This window comes from Giraffa tippelskirchi, chromosome 5, assembly GCF_054371585.1.
Source record: "Giraffa tippelskirchi isolate mGirTip1 chromosome 5, T2T-mGirTip1v1.2.pri, whole genome shotgun sequence".
Taxonomy (NCBI): Eukaryota; Metazoa; Chordata; class Mammalia; order Artiodactyla; family Giraffidae; genus Giraffa; species Giraffa tippelskirchi.
Window position 1 is genome coordinate 40,177,547 of NC_137279.1, and position 24,217 is coordinate 40,201,763.

The 24,217-nt window shown below is 39.2% G+C and overlaps 1 protein-coding gene and 1 long non-coding RNA gene across 13 annotated transcripts in view; one reads left to right on the top strand and one right to left on the bottom strand.

Moving 5' to 3' along the window:
* Window positions 1-20,468, bottom strand: part of PRRC2C (proline rich coiled-coil 2C) — a 95,353-nt gene extending 74,885 nt beyond the window's left edge. For all 12 annotated transcript variants that reach the window (XM_081489508.1, XM_081489507.1, XM_081489506.1 and 9 more), the window contains exon 1: window positions 20,288-20,468. The gene's annotated coding sequence lies outside the window, so the exon portion shown is untranslated. The remainder of the gene's footprint in view (window positions 1-20,287) is intronic.
* Window positions 20,467-24,217, top strand: part of LOC145505996 (uncharacterized) — a 191,826-nt gene continuing 188,075 nt past the window's right edge. The window contains exon 1 of the long non-coding RNA XR_014053439.1: window positions 20,467-20,775. This is a non-coding gene — a long non-coding RNA (uncharacterized LOC145505996). The remainder of the gene's footprint in view (window positions 20,776-24,217) is intronic.

A 24,217-nucleotide genomic window follows, 5' to 3' on the forward strand; every position in this document is an offset into this window, starting at 1 on the left:
CAAATAGTACACTTTGAGTATGTACAGTTTATTACTTGTCAACAAAAAATATTTTTAAAAAGATCAAGGCCCTCTAGATTGAAAGCAAACAAGAATATTACCATACAAATCTGCTGCTGCTAAGTCGCTTCAGTCGTGTCCGACTCTGTGCTACCCCATAGACAGCGGCCCACCGGGCTCCCCCGTCCCTGGGACTCTCCAGGCAAGAACACTGGAGTGGGTTGCCAGTTGCTTCTCCAATGCATGAAAGTGAAAAGTGAAGGTGAAGTTGCTCAGTCATGTCCGACTCATAGCGACCCCATGGACTGCAGCCTACCAGGCTCCTCCATCCATGGGATTTTCCAGGCAAGAGTACTGGAGTGGGGTGCTATTGCCTTCTCCAAATCTACCAGGGTAAATTAAGGAAGAGAGGGCTTCCCTGGTGGCTTGGACAGTAAAGAATCCACCTGCAAAGTAGGAGACCTGGGTTTGATTCCTGGGATGGGGAGATCCCCTGGAGGAGGGCATGTCAACCCACTCCAGGATTCCTGCCTGGAGCATTCCATGGACAGAGGAGCCTGGTGGGCTACAGTCCAGGGGGTCAGAAAGAGTCTTTAATATGTTGTAATAAACTGGTGACCTAATAAGTAAATTGTTTTCCTGGATTCTGTGAACTGCTCTAGCAAATTAATCAAACCTGATTTACAGCCAGCCTGCCAGTCAGAAGCATGGGTAACAATCTGGACTTTCGACTGGCATCTGAAGTGTTGGGGGGATGAGGGACAGTCTTGTGGGACTGAGCCTGTACTAATCTCTGGCATGTGATGCCATCTCCAGGTACTTAGGTCAGAAATGAGTCAGATTTTAAGATACCCAGATAACGGCTCGAGAATCTAATTGCTTGCTGTGGGGACTCTCCCCCAACCCCACAAGGCAACCAGAAATGTCAGAAGTAAAGTAGAATATTAAAAGTACAGGAGATATAAAATAGTGTTTTTAATTTGTACAAGGGAAGAAGACGGCGACAGCAGGGAGGGAAATAGGCTGGCAAGATACGAAATTGGAGAAATCAGTAGGCCTGATAAGGAAAAATGAAGAACAATGTAAAAAGAGGGCTAATACTGGAGCAAAGGAAAATGTCAGAACACAATAAGCAAGAAATCAACAAACTGCTTTTGTTCCTGGATTGATAAGAAAGCAGTTTAAGATTCTTGTGGCTATAAAGTTAACCAAAGGACAAAACTAGAAACATACAAGAAAATCAACTGGAAATGAAAAATAAACACACCTCTTTTGTCAAACTATGTTGCATACATCATATAACTGAAAGGAATGTTCTTAAGTACTTTCATTACCAGACAAATCATTTTAAGTTACCTTAAAAAGAGCAGAAAAGAAAAATCAAATTAAAACAAAAAAACAGAGTAACAACAACTGATAAATTCAAGAGCTGGCTCTTTTGGAAAAAGTAATATAGAAATTAGCTGAATCACTCTAATTTTAAGTTAAACATTAAGAAGAATGAGATAAATACAATAAAATACACACATGAAGAAAATGCTCTGAAATAAGTATTTTCTAGGAAAACAGAAATTACCAGATTTGGCTCAAAATAAACAGGCAAAAACAATAAGGGGAAAAAAAAAACAACATTGTTCAAAAACTGCCCATCCTCAAACAGTGTCTGGGCCAGGTGATTTCACAAGAGAATTCTGACATTAAACAGAGACAATTCACATGCTATTTACAGTGAACTAAACACAGGCCTTGGCAAACTAAGGCCTATGGCTAAGTCCAGTCTGTGGCCTGTTTTGTAAGGCTTGGGAACTAAGAATGTTTTAAGCTGTGCTGCTGGGTTTTAAACCGAAGTCTAAGAATCTATCCTAAAAAAATACTAACGTGCAAAATACACATACACATAAGGATATTCACTATGATATGGTATGTGATAAAATTTATTTATAACCTAGGTCAGTCATGAAGTGATCCATATTTTGAAACATTTACTGAACATCTAATATGTATATTATTCTGTGGACTGGAGATAATAAGAGCTAAGAATCTGCTCTCACAAATCTTTTCAGTTTGATAACTCAAATAACAGGTAAATAAAATCATTTCATGTGGTGACAAATACCATGAATAAAACCAAACAGGACAACATGAGAAAGTAGAACTAAAGTACTTTGGATCAGTGGATCATTGTCAGCCTCTCTCTGAGAGAGAGAGAGAGAGAGAGAGAGAGAGAGAGAGAGAGAGAGCGCGAGAGAGAGCGCGCTTCTGACTTGAATCTAACAGAGAAGCAGGCAGCTTCAAGGCTTAAGAAAAAACAAATACAAAGGCCCTCCCACACTGATATGCTAATCATGTTCAAAAACTAAAAAGTGGTGAAGTGGAAGCTATTAAGAAAGGGAAGGTTGGCTGGATGACCATTAGGATTTAAAATTTTATCTTTGAAGCAGATGAACCCTGAGTAGAGGCTGTCTTTTTGTTTTAAAGATATTCTGGGAGTTCCCCGGTGGTCCTGGGGTTAGGATTCAGCACTGTCACTGCTGTGGCCCAGGTTCAATCCCTGGTGGGGGAACTGAGATCCCCACATGCCTCTTGGCATGGCCAAATATATATATATGTATGTATCATTCTGGCAACAACGTGGAGAATGGATTGCAGGGGCCCATATGTGGAATATGAAGATACCAAACTGTCACAGCCTAGGGACAAGATAGGCCATGGTTGAAAAATGGAGACTAGACACAGGAGGGCAGGAAAGAGGAGTCAAGGACAAAGAGTCAATGAGTCAAATTTTATGTTAACACTAAGAAGAATGAAAATGAGGAGTGTGAAAAACTAGACATTAAGGAAGATGGAAAGTCTAGATTTAGAGAAGATGGGGAAAGAAAGAGGCTTCCCAGGTGACGCTGATGGTAAAGAACCTGCCTAAGAGATGTGAGTTCCATCCCTGGGTTGGGAAGATCCCATGGAGGAGGACATGGTGACCCACTCCAGTATTCCTGCCTGGAGAAACCATGGACAGAGGAGCCTGGTGGAGAGTTGGACACGACTGAAGTGACTTACCATGCATGCACAGGGGAAGAAAGCAAAAGAAGCTGGTGAGTTTGTTTGACTTCTCCTGATCTGCCTTGCAGTTTACACAACAAAAATCAGAAAAAAGTAATATCCAAAAACATGTATGAAAATACTCTGTGTTCATTGAGTACAACATCATTGTCATTATTCCTCCCTATATGGTAAAAGGTGCTTCCAAGTGTGGTAATGAAAAATGCCTCCTCCTTTTGAGCACTGGCATGGGAACCTAACCCACATCGACAACACTGTATCCAAGGGACAACACATCTTCTCTCTTGTGTGCTCTTGCCCTTGGATACTAAAACCTGAAATAATGAAACCTATGTTCTCTTAAAGCCTGCTGGGGTAATCAGCATAGTCTTTGAAATATAACTTAGCAAAGCAACCCTCTACAGGTTACACAGAAACAACAAGTCTTCTGAAGTACCTCCCTATTGCTGCAGTGACAATATTCATTCAACAACATTTATATAACAAATGTGCTGAGAACCAATAAACTGCCAAATGTTGTTTTAAATGTTCAGTTGCTCAGTTGTGTCCAACTATTTGCGACTGCATGGACTACAGCATGCCAGGCTTCCCTGTCCATTACCAACTCACCATGATGCCCCTGTGTTCATGGAACTTGTAACAATAAACAAGTAAATGAAAACATGGAAATGAAAAAACTAGGTAAAGGGACAGCAAAGAGAGAAGAGAGACTTTAGACAGGATGATGAAGGTTTGAAAGACCTCTATGCACAAGGGGATATGAGTTAAGAAAATCCATCTGTGGTTCTCAACGTAGGTTGCAAAGACTTATCCAGGAAGATTTTGAAAGATAATATATGTCCAGGCCTCAGTGCTAGACCAGTTAAATCAGAATTTCTGGGGCTAGGTCTGACAATGGCATTCTTTAAAAAGCTCCCCAAGTGTCTCTAAAGGATAGCCATGATTGGGAAACACCAGAAAAACAAAGCAATTCTGATCTTGAAAACAAGGCAGGAGAGGAAGTCATAGAAGACAGAGGTCAAATTTTGCAGAATATTTTAGGCTAAGTATTGCCCATGAGTTTGTTCTAAATGCCATGAAGAGCCAATGGAGGAGAAAAAAGAAAGAAAGAAAGTGAAGTCACTCAGTCGTGTCCAACTCTTTGCGACCCTATGGACTGTAGCCCAACAGGCTCCTCTGTCTATGGGGATTCTCCAGGCAAGAATATTGGAGTGGGCTGCCATTTCCTTCTCCAATCGAGGAGAAAATAATCCAAAAAAAACTCAATTTCTGAGTAAATGCATGGCTGCTTTCAGCAGACCCACATCTTGAGTAACAAAAGGGTACAATTTACATAAATTATTAATTAAAGAAAAAAAAATTGAAGCTGTCTGCTCAAGAGGAATACTCTCTTCAAACTTGCTATCTTCTGATTTCAAAAAAACACATGGACAGTTATGAAAGACGAAAGAACTATATCCTCTACTTGTATCCCTTTTAATTTTGAAAGCTTTTTATCATTTGTATACTATAAAGAATAGTTTTTAGTTCCATGGTGGCCCAGGTTCAATCCCTGGTCAGGGAACTGAGATTCCCGTAAGCTGCACAGTGAGGCCAAAATACAAACATACATACATATTTATATTTAATATATACATATTTTATATGGTTCATACACCATAAACCACTAATACTTGCATTTTCTGGACTTAAAACTGATTTTTAAAATTTATATATATATTTATTATATTACTAGCCTGTCTACTATGTGGGTCAGTCTGCAAAAACAAAGCTGTTTGAATAATATATCCCCTTTCTCTGTTTAAGGAAAGAGAAAGTAAACATCTAAATTCAAAGTTCTACGACTCTGAGCAAAGCTGGTAAGAAACTAGTTGTTTTTCCCACTGAAATTAGATATAGCAAAACATGCACCTACATTTTCTAAATTTTGAACAGTGAATGTTACCTTTTTTGAACAAAAACCAAAAAAGTTAAAATGAAAGGAAGAAATGGAGGAGAGTGGAAAAAAAAGGAGGTCAGTGATTTCAAAGCAAGCAGTCTGTTTCCAAAAGGTCTTAAGGGAAATTTGAAAAGCAGTTTACCATAATATAAAAATCAACTTTTTGAAATGAAAGAATGGAACAATGGTAACACAAAGATGGTTTTCATGAAAGGATAGATATTGCAGGCTGAATATTTGTGGGAAAAAAATCTGTAAGGGATATCCACACATCAAGAGATTAAAATTTCTTCAGTGCCCAAAACTGTAAGATTCTAAGGTGACTGATTTATAATTACAAAAGGATTTATAAGTATTCCATACCAAAAATATTAAGTGATATTTAAAATCTAGTATATTGGGGGGAGGCGAACCTCATACTTTTGTAAATCATCAACCTGCAAAATTCAATTAAATGACAGAATTATAATCTTTCTGGCCTCCGTGAGCTTATAGGTATCCAAGATCTGTTTACCTCTCTTCCCTCATCGTTCTTAATGGTGATTGTTTAGTTTCTACAGGAAACAGAGCACAACGTCCCATTCATTTAAATTGTTTAACATTAAAAAGAAACTGCAACCATTTCCAGATAAGTGCGCTGGATATTTAACAAACGTTTTATTGAACAAATAAAAGAAGAATATATACTAATAATAGTCAAGTATCACATACAAATATAAAGACCTTATGTGTAAACCATTTTCCTTGGTTCCTGTAACTGACATCTGTGTCATTTTTTCTCCTAGCCCTATACAGGAGAGCTGGTTTTGTCAGCTCTCTCTTCTCTATGTGCTTTCCTCTTTGGCCATCACTGCTTCAGTAAAGATAATTCCCAACCAAATCCTTCCATCAAGCTACAATCTTAACACATTCATTTTTAATTGTGTATAAAACAAAATATCTTCACTTAAATTTACTGACAGAATTACAAACTAAAAATGTTTAATTCCCCCACTCAAGCACAAAAACATTTACTCAGTGCCTACTATATTATCAGGCAATACTAGGAACATATGAAAGAGACATGCTGTGACATGCTGATCTCCATCAACTAGTACAGGTTTGAGAAGACTGGAAAAGATGTTCAAAGAACTGGGAGGAAAGAGAGTCAACTATTAAAATGAGGCATTGAAAACGCAGAAAAAGCTGGAAACCAGGGACACAAGTATTCCCAAGACTGTGCTTTGAAAACTGTTAACAATGAAAAAAATCTGGCTTAAAACTCAAATTCAAAAAACTAAGATCATGGCATCACTTCACGACAAACAGATGGAGAAACAATGGAAACAGTGAGAGACTGTATTTTCTTGGGCTCCAAAATCACTGTGGACTGACTGCAGCCATGAAATTAAAGACGCTTGCTCCTTGGAAGAAAAGCAATGACAAACCTAGACAGCGTATTTAAAAGCAGAGATATTACTTCGCCAACCAAGGACCATATAGTCAAAGTATGGTTTTTTCAGTAGTCACGTATGGATGTGAGGGCTGGACAATAAAAAAGACTGAGCGCTGAAGGACTGATGCCTTCGAATGGTGGTGAAGAGTCCTGAGAGACTCTTGGACTACAAGGAGATCAAACCAGTCCATCCTAAAGGAAATCAACCCTGTATATTCACTGGAAGGACTGATGCTAAAGCTGAAGCTCCAATACTTTGACCAGCTGATGCAAAGAGCTGACTCACTGTAAAAGACCCTGATGCTGGGAAAGACTGAAGGCAGGAGGAGAAGGGGACGACAGAGAATGAGATGATTGGATGGCATCACCAACTCAATAGACATGAGTTTGAGCAAGCTCTGGGAGATGGTGAAGAATAGGGAAGCCTGGCATGCTGCAGTCCATGGGGTCACAAAGAGTTGGGCACGACTGAGCAACAACGTCCAGCAGCACATCTAGGAGTGGGGAGTAATGGGAGGCTTTGTAAGCAGCTGGACTGAATAAGAAATTAGAGTTGTGTCAGATAGGTGTAAAGAAAAGGGAGGTAAAGATACTGCTAGAATGATCAGAATAACATTTCAAGAAAGTCTAAACTTCACGAGAATGAAGAGAAGTTTGAAAAAATAAGGAGAGTAGAAGGGACTGGAAATTTCAAAAAGACTGAATTAAAAACTCTAACAATAGTGATTATTTAATGCTTGCTGAATCAAGTTTATTACTGATTGCTTTGTTCATTTAAAAACAACAACAACAACAAAAAAACCAGGAGAAAGTGTACTGTGTGAGAAAAGTGGAGGCATATGAGCTTGTAATTTGAATTTAAGTTTATAGATAATGACAGGGTTTAGATCAAGACATTAAAAGTTAAGTACACATAATATGCAATGAGTGCATACACATGTACAAAACAGAAAATGGTAAAACAACTACAGTAATAAACCATTAATAGGGAATATGGATGAACAGGTGTGGAAATTCTTTGTACTGTTTTCAAAAATATTTATTTTTATTTATTTTATTTCGCCAGGTCCTAGCTACAGCATGTGGGATCTTTGAGATCTTCACTGTGGCACTGAGGATATTTATGTTGCATGTAAACTCCTAGCTGAGGCATGGAGGATCTAGTTCTCCGATCAGGAATCAAACCCAGACCTCCTGAATTGGGAACACGGGAGTCTTACCCAGGAAAGTCCTTCTTGGAACTATTTTTACAACATTTTTGGAGATTAAGATTATTTCCCCTCCCCTAAAAGAAGTTTTCAAAAAAAGTTTATCTGCTTTCCAAAACATGTTCTTCTCCCTGATTTTACCATAACCATTTCCCCTAAACCTCTAGTTTAAAATCCTGAGTAATCTTTGATATTTATGTCTCCCATTTCTAACATAAAGAGGGATCCAAGTTCTATACATTCTAACTTGGTAATGTCTCTTGAAGCCAAACTGTTACTTAAATCTGAGCTATAGAGATAAAGAATGTAAAAATATCAGGTTGGATATAAGAGCTCAAAGCCTAAGTCACCAAAACTTACCGATAAAGAACAACTTTAATAAAACTCATAATGTAGGAAGTGATGACTTGATGTCAAAGCATAAGGTATTTGGAGCTGGTACCTTTGGGAATTAACTAGGGATAATGAGGTGATGAGAGTGGGCCTCATATGGGATTAGGACTCTTAAAAGTACTATAGAACGGGAACATACATATACATGGGAGTTAGAATGGGACAAACGTAGAATGAGAAAGACTAAAGATCTCTTCAAGAAAATTAGAGATACCAAGGGAACATTTCATGCAAAGATGGGCACAATAAAGGACAGAAATGGTACAGACCTAACAGAAGCAGAAGATACTAAGAAGAGGTGGCAAGAATACACAGAAGAACTATACAAAAAAGATCTTCATGACCCAGATAACCATGATGGTGTGATCACTCACCTAGAGCCAGACATCCTGGAATAAGAAGCCAAGTGGACCTTAGGAAGCATCACTATGAACAAAACTAGTGAAGGTGATGGAATTCCAGTTGAGCTATTTGAAATCCTAAAAGATGATGCTGTGAAAGTGCTGCACTCAATATGCCAGCAAATTTGGAAAACTCAGCAGTGGCCACAGGACTGGAAAAGGTCAGTTTTCATTTCAATCCCAAAGAAAGGCAATGCCAAATGTTCAAACTACCCCACAATTGCACTCATCTCACACGCTGGGAAAGTAATGCTCAAAATTCTCCAAGCCAGGCTTCAATAGTACGGGAACCAAGCACTTCCAGATGCTCAAGCTGGATTTAGAAAAGGTAGAGGAACCAGAGATCAAATTCTCAACATCTGTTGGATCATACAAAAAGCAAGAGAACTCCAGAAAAACGTCTACTTCTACTTCATTGACTACCCTAAAGCCTTTGACTATGTGGATCTCAACAAACTGGAAAATTCTTAAAGAGAAGGGAATCCCAGACCAACTTACCTGCCTCCTGAGAAATCTGTATGCAGGTCAAGAAGTTAACAGTTAGAACCGGACATGGAACAACGGATTGGTTTCCAATTGGGAAAGAAGTACATCAAGGCTGTATATTGTTACCCTGCTTATTTAACTTATATGCAGAGTACATCATGTGAAATGCCGGGCTGGATGAAGCACAAGCTGGAATCAAGATTGCCCAGAGAAATATCAATAACCTCAGGTATGTGGATGACACCACCCTTATGACAGAAAGCAAAGAGGAACTAAAGAGCCTCTTGATGAAAGTGAAAGAGGAGAGTGAAAAAGCTGGCTTAAAACTCAACATTCAAAAATCGAAGATCCTGACATCGAGTCCCATCACTTCATGGCCAATAGATGGGGAAACAATGGAAAGAGTGACAGACTTTATTTTCTTAGGCTTCAAAAATCACTGCAGCCATGAAATTAAAAGACGCTTGCTCCTTGGAAGAAAAGCTATGACAAACCTACACAGCATACGTAAAGAGACGTTACTTTACCGACAAAGGTCTGTCTAGTCAAAGCTATGGTTTTTCCAGTAGTCATGTATGCGTGTGAGAGTTGCACCACAAACAAGGCTGGACACTGAAGAATTCATGTTTTTGAGCTGCAGTGTTGGAGTCCTTGGACTGCAAGATCAAACCAGTCAATCCTAAAGGAAATCAGTCTTGAATATTTATTGGTAGGATTGAAGCTGAAGCTCCAATACTTCGGCCACCTGATACAAAGAACTGATTCACTGGAAAAGACCCTGATGCTAGGAAAAATTGAATGCAGGAGGAGAAGGGGATGAGAGAGGATGAGATGGTTGGATGGCATCATCGACTAGATGGACATGAGTTTCAGCAAGCTCCAGGAGTGGGTGACAGACAGGGAAGCCTGGCATGCTGCAGTCCATGGCATCAAAAAGAGTCAGACATGATTGAGTGACTGAAGTGAACTCTTATAAAAGGAAGAAACATTAGAGCGCTCTCTCAGTCATGTGAGGACTCAGCTAGAAGGCATTCAGCCTTGTGCAAGCCAGGGAGACTTCACCAGAACCCAGGTATGCTGGCATCCTGGTCTTGGACTTCCAGCCTCCAGAACTGTGGTAAACACATTCTGTTGTTTAAGCCACCTTGCTTATGGTATTTTTCTTATGGTAGCTGGAGCTAACAAAGATAGAGAAGATTGATACATAACTTCAGAAAACAGCATCCATCACTCAAATTTTAACTAGATCTTCTATTTAAAGTAAAGAAGTCAAGACATTCACCACACTCTTGAGTTCCAGGTCAACTGCTGCTAAGTCACTTCAGTCGTGTCCAACTCTATGCGACCCCATAGACAGCAGCCCACCAGGCTCCCTCGTCCCTGGGATTCTCCAGGCAAGAATACTGGAGTGGGTTGCCATTTCCTTCTCCAGTGCATGAAAGAGAAAAGTGAAGGTGAAGTCGCTCAGTCGTGTCCGACTCCCAGCGACCCCATGGACTGCAGCCTACCAGGCTCCTCTGTCCATGGGATTTTCCAGGCAAGAGTAATGGAGTGGGGTGCCATTGTAGCATTCACAAAATTCTACCTTTCTTTTTAAAATTAACTTTTATTGGAATATAGTTGATTTACAATGTTGTAAAATATTATCTTTCTAAAAAGCTTACTTTTGATTAATCCCTCCCCCAGTTGCTTGACTTTAAACACACTAATCAAAGTACTAATCTTTATGAACTCCTTAAATACAAGACAAATGAGAATCACAGAATATTTGAGGCTGAAAATTATTTTATATTTGAATAGTCAATATGAATTAATGGGACTAGAAATATGAATATATTGGACCCTGTCCTTTCTTTTCTTATTTGTCAAAAACCTCAATAAAGACCTGGAAAGTAGACACCACATATGACACATACATCTGAAAGAGTAACAATGCATTAAATGACATTCTTAAGGTTTAAAAAGATCTTCGAACGTTGAGTAAAACTAAATTGGATCTAATAAATAACTATATAGTCACAGTTCAAGAACTGACTTTCATAAATACAGAATACACATCTAGTCTGTTTATATAAAAAGGACAATTAGTGACAGCTAGCAGTGTGATACTACTGTTTTATAAAAACTGCTACTTTAACAGAAATCTAATGCACAACTCTGGAATTGTGACAGTTCTACTGAATCTTGTGCTTATCCCACTGTTGAGAGTATTATGCTCAATTCTTGTCTTCATTAAGATAAGCAATAAAAACAAACTAAACTGGATACAAAAGAAAAACTTTGTTTAGTTTATCCACAGGTGGAACAAGTTATATCTTAAACTCATTCTCTACTTTCACCATTAGCCAAGCAACCCAAAGAGCTGTGAAATGAAGTGACACGTACTTTTGCTGAGGCGCAAAATGTGCATCCAATACCATGAGGTATGTGAGAGAACGGTGCTTCTAGGAAATAAACCCAAGATATTCTCTATCTCTCCTGTTGTTCCATGCCCATGGTTTGCTTTGTTTTTTAGAGAAACAGTAACTCTTGTGAAGAGATACATAACTGTTTCTGTGGGGGTGGGGTGTGGTGGGGTGGAGAAGAGCTCTGAAAAGAAAGCCAAATCCTGGTGTAGATGATGGAAGCCAAAAGAAAGTGAAGAGGTCTGAATGCTATTACGCTGTTCAAATATTTGGAAACTTAGAAGATCTTAAAATACAAATGTTAAAGGTTGACTACAGCATCTTCCTGGGCACCAGATACATTCAACCAGAAGCAAGATAAGCCTTTATCAAAAATATTTTAAAAAGTAACTTCTGCTTTGAATGAGAGGTTGAATTGGTCAAGTTCTATAGTCATTTTCATTTTTAATTGTTATAATCACTTTGTTGTTTAGTCGCTAAATTGTATCCAACTCTTTTGTGACCCCATGAACTGTAGCCCACCAGGCTCTTCTTATTCATAGGATTTCTCAGGCAAGAAACTGGAGTGGGTTACCATTTTCATCTCTAGGGGATCTTCGTGACCCAGGGATCGAACTCACATCTCCTGAACTGTGGACAGATTCTTTACCACTGAGCCAACGAGGGAGGATCATAATCAGTAATTCTAGTCACAATGACATAACGCTATTTGCAGCAACATGGATGGGCCTAGAGATTATCATACTAAGTAACTCAGACAAGAAAGACAAGGATATGATACTGCTTATATGTGGAATCTAAGGAAGTAACAAGTGAACTGACTTATCAAACAGAAATAGATTCACAAAGAAAACGAATATGATTCCCAATGAGGAAAGAGTTGGAGGGGGGGATAAATTAGGAGTTTGGGATTAACAGATACATACTACTATATATAAAAGAAATAACAAGGATCTACTGTATAGCACAGGGAACTATATTCACCATCTTGTAATAACTTAGAAAAGAATATATATGTATAACTGAGTCACTGTGCTGTACACTTGAAGCTAATATAATATTGTATATCAACCACATTTCGATAGAAAATAAATTAAAAAAAATAAAGCAAAGAGTGACGGCCAATATTTCTTAAGATCATCTGCTTCTATAATAGTAAAGGCTAAGAATATCGCCATATGTTGAATGCCTCTACTACAATATCACTACAGCAAAAGCATTAAAAATTGTCATTTTAAAAAACAAAGTGTAATATAAATAAATCTGTTGGCATTCTAATCAAAATGGTAGAAGCACTCAGGCTGTTCTTATTAACTGAAACGTGAAATTAAGACTCTGGGGCCAAGAAAGCCTTAACAATCAGAAAAGAAATGTAGCTATCAAATCTTCTGTACTATAAACTAGCAAAGTGAAGCTGTGTGCCTATCACTTCCTCTGTAAGGTGACTGTCAGGGCACTCTTTTGGACAACTGAAATATTTTAAAATTGTTCCTATCACACAATTACTTCTCTTAAAAACTGATTCAGTTTAAATCTCAGCTCTTAACATTTAGCAGCTGGGTGATATTTTTATAGCATAATTGTGGCATATACATATTATGGCATAAGCATTTTCTGTCATTAAATGTAATTCTGAAATTTTCTTTCCCCATCTGCGGGCTACATCTTCTGGCCTCTTATGAGTCTTAAGTGTGTATAGAGCTGTTAAATGGTGTCTAGTACTTAATAATGAGCTTAATAAATGGTAATTTAACATTTTCAAACTTAATATGTAATAAATAAAAACTAACGCATAAATAATTTCTCAGTTAACTGTTTTTTTGAAAGGTTAAGTATGTTGGGTATTATGTAAGAAAAAGAGAAGCACTCTCTTAAGATGGTCTGCTGCTGCCACTGCTGCTAAGTCGCTTCAGTCGTGTCTGACTCTGTGTGACCCCATAGACGGCAGCCCACCAGGCTCCTCCATCCCTGGGATTCTCCAGGCAAGAACACTGGAGTGGGTTGCCATTTCCTTCTCCAATGCATGAAAGTGAAAAGTGAAAGTGAAGTCGCTCAGTTGTGTCCGACTCTTAGCGACCCCATGAACTGTAGCCTACCAGGCTCCTGTCCATGGGATTTTCCAGGCAAGAGTACTGGAGTGGGTCGCCAGTGCCGTCTCCGTAAGATGGTCATCCAACATCATTAATTATTCAAAACTTCTCATGTGACTAAAAAGCTGTCTTTAAGGGCTGGAATTTAAAGTTTAAATTTTTGAGTGTAGAAAACTGGTTAGCATCCCTCCCCATCAAGCACTGGCTCTATTCCTCCACCATTAAAATGATCTGTCTTGAGACATGTTAACTTACCCAGCTCTTTCTACTTCCATTTTTATACTATGTTTTCAGGTTTGTGACAAATACAACCAAAGAAAAAAATTTCAGGGGGGGGGGTGGTGGTGGTGGTGAGGTCAGGATTTCAAGCAATCAGCACGTGTAAGCTGTTCTTTACTTTTGAATCCATATTCAACAGTTCTTTCTTGACTGTCTCCAAAACGCCAGAAGACTCTGAGTCTACAGCTGGGAGATATTTCACCTTTCTACATTCTGTATTGTGCGGCTACACGTAACTACACATATCAAAACTTACAGAACTGTACATTGAAAAATCCAATTTTTCTTAACCTAAATTTTAACACTTATACAGCAATACAACCATCCTTCCATATCTCTGTCAAAAGCTTTATTTCAATAACATCCTCTCCCTGCTTTTGAAGTAAAATTCCTCTATCTGTCCCATTTCAGAAGCAATTTTTCATGTAATATTCTTCAGTTAAGATCTACAAAACTTAAACCAAACATTAAGTTACTTGAAAGTACAGGTCAAGCAACAATAATCATATTGCCAAAACATTTAGTTTTTTTTTTTAAAGATTAAATAGTAAGTATAGTTTTACTCATGTATGCTCTTTCCTCTCTGAAAGCTGATAGTCTATGTATATTTTAATATACTGTTCCCAAATTACTAGAAATATTTAATAAGCTACAGTGCCCATCTTGAAAATACACTAGATAAACTGGAATTCTGTACTTGCTGTTGTGCAACTACTTAACCCATCTTGGTAATAAGTTCTAAGCTTTCTGTTCCTAGAGACCATTTCTCCAGTCTCCCAATTGTTTTTGACGTTGTTCTAAACGCATCCTTAACATCTCTCCTTAAGGAGCCTTTCAGAGCACTGGCCTTCACAGGGCCTTTGTGCAAACAGAAAAACACACCCTCTGGGAAGAAACAGGTACTCCTCTTGGTGAGGGGGGTGATGCCTTGGGAGGGAGAAGAGGAGGCACAACTTCCCCTAGGAGGCCTACATAGGGCACAGGACTCTGCAAGCAGATTGTGGGATGGATTTCAGCCCTTGTTACCTCCCTCAGCCTGGCATCTCTGTGCAGTACACAAATGGTACAACCATTTACAGCAGCCCTGCACTTTCAGATTATACATCAGGAAAGAATGAGGAAGGAAGATCAATTATTAACTTCTGTAAACACCCATTCTCTAACTACATATACATCCATGAGATCTTCTGGTCTCACTGAGAATATCCTCAATGGAAGCCTTCAAATTTCTATTTTTCATGTTTTTCTGTTTTAAATGTGGTTAAGACTCATGTTAGTCACCCAGTCATGTCTGTCTCTGCAATCCCACGGACTGTAGCCCACCAAGCTCTTCTGTCCATGGAATTCTCCAGGCAAGAATACTGGAGTGGTTAGCCATTCCCTTCTTCAGGGAATCTTTCCAACCTGGATCAAACCTGGGTCTCCAACATTGCAGATGGATTCTTTACCATCTGAGCCATCAGGGAAGACTCATGTGATATTAAAGAATATTACATTCAAAAAGCACAGGAAACACATTTAATGTGATCTTTGTAACAATCCTCTAAGATAAGGAAAACAGGTATTATCTTTATTTTCCAGATGAATATAGTGTATCTACAATTTGAAGAAGCCAAGTCACTTGCCCCAAAAGTTTAACAGCTTTTGGCACAAAGTGACAAAAGGACTAACCCTAGGTTTTAAAACTCCTAGTCCAGAGCTCATGCGAATATTCAACCTACCTAAAAATTAAGAAGCCTCACTACCAATTCCTCCATGCTTAACCTTTCAACCTCATTACCTGACCTATATTCTCGTAGGGTCCACCAACAATCACTCAAGCCAAAGCCAAGAGCCAGTTTTCACACATTTTTCTGAACTTGGCTACATTTGGCTCTGACAAAACCTAATTTTCAGACTTTTCTCTTCCACTTTGATTTCTGTAGTGACAAGTTACTCATTAGTGTTCTTCTCTTGCCATAGATTGTCTTAGACATCTTATTCCATTTCTCTGTCTAAATAAACCCATTCTACCTTGCAGTTTATCCTGGTCATGGCTGACTCAAGTATGTAGTTAAGGTTCTAATTTATATCTCTACTCCTGCAATGCTACTACTTCCTGTTTGATGAATCTATTTCTAGACTTTAATCACTTCTGGCCTTCATTAATTCTAACTGCTGCCGGATTCTATGCAGTATTCATTTAGCAGTTATGTTCCAAAGGGTGGAATACAAATGACTACTGATGGTATATTACATGATTTTAAGTGGTCCATAGAGGGATATTTAAAATTACATGTCCAACACATGTTGAGGGAAAACTCTAACACCAAATAATCATGTAAATTTTCTTTCAAATTCATTTAATTAAAAGATAGTAAGCTGAATTAAAGAAAAATGTTGACAGATGGTTTGAAGATAAAGCAAAAACTGAATGACTCAAGTTTGGAAAACACTGACCACTTGGAAATTCATGTAGTATACAAGTCAAGCACTGAGGCCCTGGGTCAATGATTCAAATCTCACTTACTAGCTAAGTAATTTTGAACAAATTACTAAATCTCTTTAAATCCCAGTTTTCTACTTGTGTAATGTTAATAAAAAAATCCACATTGTAGGCTTATTGTATGGAATGAGAGAATCCTCAAAGTGTTCTTAGTTCAGTGCCTGGCATGGTAAGTGCTCACTAAATATTAATAATTACAGTTATTCTTAGTCTCTTCTGGCCCTCATGCCTTTACTTGTAATCAACTGGACACGTGACCTATACTATAGACAATTTTCCATATATGAATTTTCTGCCCAAATTTTCATTGCCTGCCTGTATATTTTTAATTTTCTAGTATGAATCCAATGATCACACAGTAACTTTTAATATTAAAGACTGTGAACATCTTGGCAGTAGCAACCAAAAGCCATTTTCCTCTGATGCACTGTGCCTTACAAAATTAAAAGAATCTGTAATGTTTGTTGAATAAACCTAAAAATTAGGAAGGATAATCTGATGCAAGTAAATCTCACAATGTACAGTACAGAAACACAAACTACCTGAAAGCACTTGATTACAGTAGGTAAATATAGGGGGGGGGAATGATGGGGTATTCTTCTGCCCCACTATTTGTCAGCTGAACCTTAGTTGTGGGTCTAATCTTTATGTTTCCTAATCTCATTCATTAACATATAATAATCTCTAGGTATATGCCAACTATTGTACAAAGTGATAAGAACACAGAAACTGTCTAGTAAGGGAAAACAGACTAGCATCAGAACAGACAAGTAAACAGAATACTACTAGATAATGTTATGTAAATAATACCCAATAATGTTTTTTAAAACTAGAAGTGCTCCACAAATGCTGATGATGTCCTACTCTTCTTTAATGTAGAACACCTAGCACTACCACATATGGATCAGTATATTACACTGACAGAAAGAATTTCATTGCTATCTTATGTTCAACTCTAAGTGCAGACTAACCACATAAAAGTTTCTATCTGCCAACCAGACAACTGTTGAAACTCAGTAACAGCCTTTCTTCTGATTTGCCAGCAAATATGTTCACACACAGGCCCCAAAATGTGATAGGCATTCTGTCAATCAAGAGCAAAATGACTAGAAATGTAACTGGCAAAAAGGTCAGACTATATTTAGCCTGGGGGGAGGGTGGTGGTGGTGGACACACAATAAGAAATTTACTGAAGTTAGCCTCCCCAAAGAACACTTTTACCCCAAAAGATATACTGTCTGATGCATCAATGGCATTGAGAATTTTTAAATGTTATGACTCAAAACTAACATATCAATTCTCAAGACTTCTAAACAATTAACACAGACTGAGATAAGTTTTCACAAGGGTAGCCAGTTCATAAAATGATAAGTTTTGCTTTACTGAAAGTATATTAGTCATTACTCAAGCAGACACAACTTTTTGGATCTCCTTCATGGTAAGAATAGGGTTCTATACCAATTTGTGTTAACATTTTATCAGTGATCAATCCTTGCCTTACACAAATATGGCATAAATAGAATCTGAAACACAAGTTATTCAAGTGACTTACATACTGAAGTGGTATTTGGGGGATGACAGAGGGAGGAAACCACTTGGAGGTTTAATATAGTCTTGGAGGACATAATCTAGTCTTCAAACATATATTACCAGTAAAGACAGAGGGGTAAGGGTAGAGGAGAGAGAGGAATTGAGATGAGCCAGAACTTATGTATTCTGTCATGCACAATATACTGATACCAGGTGTACTGACTCCAGAACATGAAGAAATCTTTAAGAAACAAAACCTAACACACAAGTGTTCTGTAAAAAAGATATTTAGGTCTAAAAATATCTAAAAAGGGGGGGGGGGACTATTTATTAAGTTCTCAAAGAAGGTACACCCTATTCTGAAAATACACAGGTTACCCTCTGCTGAGAGTACTTTCTTCTACCATTATCTTGCCATTCTCCTTCCACTGCTAGTTGACCTCTTAGTATGTTATTAAGCACAGCAATAGGCCCTTTACATACATTATCTATGATAATACTATAGCAAGACTTTGAAGGAGTTATTATCATCATCTCCAGTTTACAGATGAGAAAATATTTTATCAATACAGGCCAGATATCAGAATTTAAAACTCATGTTATACCACAGAGTTTTACTCAATTGGCCTTTAAATCATAAGTGTTAGTCGCTCAGTCCTGTCTGACTCTTTGCGACCCCATGGACTGCAGCCCACCAGGCTCTTCTGTCCATGAGATTTTCCAGGCAAGGATACTGGAGTGGGTTGTCATTTCCTTCTCCACAGAAAGTACAAAAATTAGCTTCTACCCCATCCCCAGAATAGCTGTAATCTATTTTTTACATCTTGCAACACTTTAACCTTCACATGCAACAATGTTTCTATACTGATTCAAGCAAAACAAAACCTAGGGTAATAATACCGTATCTTATTTAGTTACTATAGTTTACAAAATTACAAAGAACAGGGAGACAGCCTGATAGCTCACAGCATCCCCTTTCTGTTTAGACAATCTGGGTTCGAATCTATCCAGCACCATCAAAAACTGCCGTGTGACCTTGGTCAAACCACTTTAATTTCTCAAATTTCATTTCCTCATCCTTAAAATGGGGATGATGATAGTACCTCCCTCAAAGGCTTGTTGTAAGATTAACAAAGAGAATGTCTGTAGAGAGCCTATTTCTGTGTTCAGTAAAGGTCAACTAGTGGAGGTGGGAAAACAACCATATATAGAACTCACTCGACAAAAATATAAAAGTAAAATTAGAAGTCTATATTCTGAAAATTCCACTACAGAAAAGGAGAGAATTATTAGTTGACTATATGCTAGAAACTCAGATTCCATCCATTCCTGCTCTTTTTAGGAGATCAATGCATGAGGTGGGCCAGAAAAGATGCTGCAGTGCATCCGATGGCACACACCTAAAAATGGCTCCAGTCAAAGCAGCATCTTAATTACCAACAGGGGCGGTTAAATCTACTTTTAACAAATGCTGGAGTTGGACTTGGTGGGCGCTTAAGTTATCATCCTATCATTTCTATCTGCAGGAGTAAGCTATCAAGCCCTCAAATCAAGAATCCTGATTCTTCTGAGGGTATTCCAATTGAAAATCCTACAGCACAGCCGCCTACTGTACAATTCCAAGTACCCTGGCGAGGTATGAATCTATGGACCTAGGTTGAAGAACGGTCAATGCGGAAATCCGGGTAGCCTTAGAAGCCAGCAAACATCAGGCATGTCAGAAACCTCAAAAGAATCTCAGATCAGGTCAAAAGAAATACACATCCCTTTAAAGGAATTAGACACATTCCCCTCGAGGAAACCAAGAATTTGACAGGATTCCTATTGGAGGCTCCCACCCGCCATGCCTTTTTCTTCAAGTCCTAAAGTGGGGCCTTTACCGTAACACCAATACTAGCGCTATCTCAAAGACAGGAAGCTGCAGGGTGGGATTCACCCTGTAGTTTAGGGGATGGAGAGGCCTAGGGGTAGAAAAAGCTATCCGAACCCGCCTCTGGAGTGGGGGCAGTACGTCCCTAGCGGAAGTAGGAATGGTGCTGATTCCCTCAAGAGCCCCTGATCGAGCCGATCTTTAACCCAGTCTCTCCTGCACACGACACACTGCAAATTTCACCCTCACTGAACGCGAAGAAGAGGCAGGCATTAAAGGGCCTACATGAGCCCTTCAGTCTGGGGGACGTGTGTCCACACTACGAAGACACCGCGCACTAGTCTGTCCCGCGGGAAGGAAAACTCCCTTCCCGTAACTGGCAACATGCGTAATCCCCCTGCAGGGCCTGAGCTAAGGCCTGGGTGGGAGGAGACCGACGGGTCCGGAACTCCCGCAGCAGACCACATGGGGCGGATCCGACTCCGGTTTCCCGCTCCCCGAGCAGGAGGCCGAGGCTCCCCCAGAAGCAGAGACGATGGTAGTAAACGAGAAGGAAGGGTATGCCTGACCCCAAGGCCCCACTGCACGCGGCTCCCCCGACGCTGGGCACCAGGGCCGGGGTGCGCTCCCATGCCCCGGGCCGCCCCACGCCAGACCTCCCCGATGGGGCCCGCTTTGATCGCAGCTCCTACGCCCTCGCTTTCCTTACCCGCCAGGGTGAGTGTCAAGCTGAGCGTGTTTGCGCACTTCGAGGGGTTCCGCCGAGTTCTGATACGGGGAAAGGGGAGGGGAAAATAGGGATAGGGGGCGGCTGGAAGGACCACGGGACCCGGAAAGCCGAAGCTACAGGATAGACAAACCGCCAAAGCACTTTCGCTGCCGCCCAAGAGGAAGATAGCGAGCGAGAAAAAGAAGCAAGATGGCGGCTAGCCAGCCCTTACGTACGACGTCATGCGGCGGCGTGCGTATGGCGAATCTCCGCAAGATCGCCCCCACGGCGCGGAGTGGCCGGATCACGTGAGGACTCCGTGGCGGCCCAACTCCGGCGGAAGGCTACGGCGCCTCTTGCTGGACGGAGGGAGTTCCTACGATTAGAGCTCGCGCTGCAGGGTAAAGATTTTGTCTGAGACCTTTCCAAGAACTCTTCAAGAGACCTCAATTACAGGTTGTTATGCCTCAGAGAAGTGAGCACTCTTGGTAGGTGCTGGATAGTTGTGTGACTTGGTTCAAACAACAGTTTGGCAGTTTAATTAAAATTAAGCTATGCATAAAATTTAACCTTGATATTTGGCAATATGTTGGTATTTTCTAGAAAGGTGCAAACACAACACTCAGTACTCATAACCCCAAAACCTGTGAGTTGATAAAGATATAGAGATAAATGCATTATGATATATTTATATTATGGAATATTTGGAAGCCATTAAATTCTGAGTAATGTCTAAAGATAAGGGAAATGCTTAAGCCATATTATGCTTATGCCGTAAATATGCTATAAAAACACACTTATTAAAAAAACACATATATACATATTTATAGAAAAAACTTTAAAATGTATTTTGAACTATTTGTAATGGCAAACACATTAATAGTTTTTAGAGCCATCAGGTTTTTAAAAAAAATGTTATGTTCACCTTTCTATAATACCTAGATTTTACAGTCAGAAAAATGGTTTGGGTTTTTTTGTTTTAAAATTTTTGGCTGCACCCACGGGCGTGTGGGACCTTAGTTTCCCCACCAGGGATTGAACCCTTACCCCTACATTGGAAGGCATAGTCTTAACCTCTGAACCACAGGAGAAGTCCCAGAAAGAGTTTTAATGTGTAATGAAAAAAATTCATGACTGATAAAAATGTTATGAGAAACAAATGATAAATGTGTGTGTACATACATACAGTGTATGTATGTGTATATATAGTGTGCATGCATGTGTAACGATATAGCATTGTGTTTCAGATTTAAAAAGATTGCATTTTTTAGGCTTTAAATAAAGCTCAGTTTAGCTGTCTTCTACACCATTATGAGTATGAAATTGTCACTGTAGCAGTGTTGGAACAAATGAAATAATAAAGAGAGGTAAATCACAGGCATTGAGCCCTCACACCATTGATATCAATGATCTTCTGAAATGGAAGCGCTTGGCTGGTGTAGCCAGGGAAAGGCCTGCTGGCCGCCCTCAAGCAGACAGGAAGCATTACTTTGGTGAATTTTCCAGAATACTGTAGAATGTTGTCTGGAGTATGTTAGAACAGAAGTATCTTTCATTAGCAACATGGAACAGCTCCAGCAATCAGATGAACCTACCTTACCCAAGGTCACAAGACTGGCATGTGCAACCAGAATAGTTATTAATTTCCAAGAGCTGTAATTTGTATACCTGAATACTCACGATGGAAAGCCAGTGCATTTTCGATGTAGACAAACTTACTTAGGAAAACACAGACATTATCAGAAGGTTGCTTGATGAGTACAAATTCAGAACAAGCTGAGTTGTGTGTATAGACAGTTCTTGATTCATCTATCTCCATGACAGGACAATTTTGTCCCAAAGATAGAACTACTCAGTTTCCAATAGTCGCAGCTTTATATATTGATCTCCAGTACAGGAGGGACATCTTGCTGCTCTGTTGATTTGGGCTTCTTCTCTCTTGACAGCATTTACATGGTCACTGGCCCTCAAGTGCCTGTGTATGCTCTTTTCTCTGTTTCCATGGCTACCCAAACCTTTTAGCAATATTCTTCAAGAAAAATCAAATCACAATCAAGTCAGGCAACTTTGCGTTTTAAAGGTGACTTTGTCTACTTCTGCTCGTATCCATTGTATATAATCTTAAAAAGTTTAACTTTCAGGAAGCGATCTTATTATCCCTATTTCAATTATCTTGGGGAAAATCTGACTGCCATTACTAGGTATTGGTACAATGTCCAAAGCCAAATAGTACTCTTTAAAAAGTTTTATTTTGTTTTGGATTATTTGCAAATCTCCCCTAACACCCTTTTGGTGTAGATAAACTTGTCATAACAAAAATGTTTTCATGACAGTTTGAATGAAAACATGCATTTAATTTCCTGTTCTGTTTTTTAAACATTAAGATAACATTATCAAATTGCCAATTGATATATGAAATAAGGGTAGTCTAGTTTTTTACTGAAAACAAATTGATTCTCCAAACAGTACGACCTACTTTGTTTGTGATTGTCCAGCCTTATTTGCTAGTAGTTTAATTGAGTTTCTACCCTTCTCATTGGGATTGAATCTGTAAACCTGTAGATACTGAAAATTTATGAGGTATGAGATGAAAAATAAAAGAACCAATGAAGGTTTCATGCTTCATTAGTAATGGTGTTTCTTAAATGTTTGTGTGCACCTGACAATTTTAGTTTCCTTTTACCAATAGTCCAGCAAATCATATTGAGTAAACTGTGAAATAGTATGAGCCTGATGTAATGAAAACCATAATTCCCAAATACTGAATGAAATTGTAAGCTCATTTTATAAACCTCAACAGATATTGTAATTTTGCCAATAAAGAAAATATATTGCCAGTGCTTTGGAAAATTACTTTTGTGAACCTCTAAGAAGTTATATGCTGAATATATTATATGTTATATAAACATATTCCATTATGTATAAAATAATGGAATATTACTTTAAAGATTTTCATTATTCAGTTCAGTTCAGTCGCTCAGTCGTGTCCGACTCTGCGACCCTATGAATTGCAGCACGCCAGGCCTCTCTGTCCATCACCAACTCCCGGAGTCCACCCAAACCCATGTCCATCGAGTCGGTGATGCCATCCAACCATCTCATCCTCCGTCATCCCCTTCTCCTCTCACCCCCAATCCTACCCAGCATCAGGGTATTTTCCAATGAGTCAACCCTCGCATGAGGTGGCCAAACTATTGGAGTTTCAGCTTCAGCATCAGACCTTCCAATGAACACCCAGGATTGATCTCTTTTAGGATGGATTGATTGGATCTCCTTGCAGTCCAAGGGACTCTCAAGACTCTTCTCCAGCACCACAGTTCAAAAGCATCAATTCTTCGGTGCTCAGCTTTCTTCACCATCCAACTCTCACATCCATACATGACCACTGGAAAAACCATAGCCTTGACTAGAAGGACCTTTGTTGGCAAAGTAATGTCTCTGCTTTTAAATATGCTATCTAGGTTGGCCATAACCTTCCTTCCAAGGAGTAAGCGTCTTTTAATTTCATGGCTGCAGTCACCATCAGCAGTGATTCTGGAGCCCATAAAAATAAAGTCTGACACTGTTTCCACTGTTTCCCCATCTATTTCCCATGAAGTTATGGGACCAGATGCCATGATCTTAGTTTTCTGAATGTTGAGCTTTAAGCCAACTTTTTCACTCTCCTCTTTCACCTTCATCAAGAGGCTCTTTAGTTCTTCTTCACTTTCTGCTATAAGGGTGGTGCCATCCGCATATCTGAGGTTATTGATATTTCTCCCGGCAATCTTGATTCCAGCTTGTGTTTCTTCCAGCCCAGCGTTTCTCATGATGTACTCTGCATATAAGTTAAATAAGCAGGGTGACAATATACAGCCTTGACGGACTCCTTTTCCTATTTGGAAACAGTCCGTTGTTCCATGTCCAGTTCTAACTGTTGCTTCCTGACCT